Source organism: Rhinopithecus bieti, unplaced genomic scaffold (genome assembly GCF_001698545.2).
Source record: "Rhinopithecus bieti isolate Rb0 unplaced genomic scaffold, ASM169854v2 scaffold_38779, whole genome shotgun sequence".
In the NCBI taxonomy this organism is placed as follows: Eukaryota; Metazoa; Chordata; class Mammalia; order Primates; family Cercopithecidae; genus Rhinopithecus; species Rhinopithecus bieti.
In genome coordinates, this window is record NW_016816249.1 from 376,746 (window position 1) to 377,432 (window position 687).

Below are 687 nucleotides of genomic sequence, written 5' to 3' on the forward strand. Positions count from 1 at the left end.
TGCCCCGCCTATTGCCCTCCCACTCCTAGAAAAGCCGCTCCGGAGGCACGCCACGCGCGGCCTTCCTCAGTCCTCCACTCCTGTCAGGATGTCAGGACTGTGGGAACTCCGTCCGAGAGCTGTACGGGTGACTCTGGGGGCCCCTTTTGTCGGGGGGCCAACAGACCTCTCCCTACCCACCTTCTTCCCTTGAAGCTAGGTGACCAAAATAAACTTGCAGTTTTGCTCCTACCCTTGCCTAGTCGCTGGTTCTTTTGTACCCGCTCTGGCGGTCTTAGAAAAACAAAACAGATTTCACCAGAGTTTCTGCTAAGATACGTCCATAAAATGGCCACAGAAGTTGTGAGAAATCTCTGCAGTTTCTCTTTGTCTGTACACATGAAGGTATTGAGGACCATCACTTGGACTAGTTAAGATAATGTTTTAATTATTCTCTGTCTCTTCCTCCCCTTGGTACCAGCTTTTATGTTCATTGCATCCCCCACCCTTTCAAGTACACAGTACCCCCTGACTGGTAACCTATTCTGATATTTGATATTATCATGCTTAATTTGACTGAATCCATTTGGATATTTTATCTTTAAGAAATTTGTAGTTTTATACTTTTAATTCATGATAAAATTAATTAATATCAAACATTAATAAGTCACTTTTTAGAAGGTATATGAGCTTTCTTATTGACCTCAA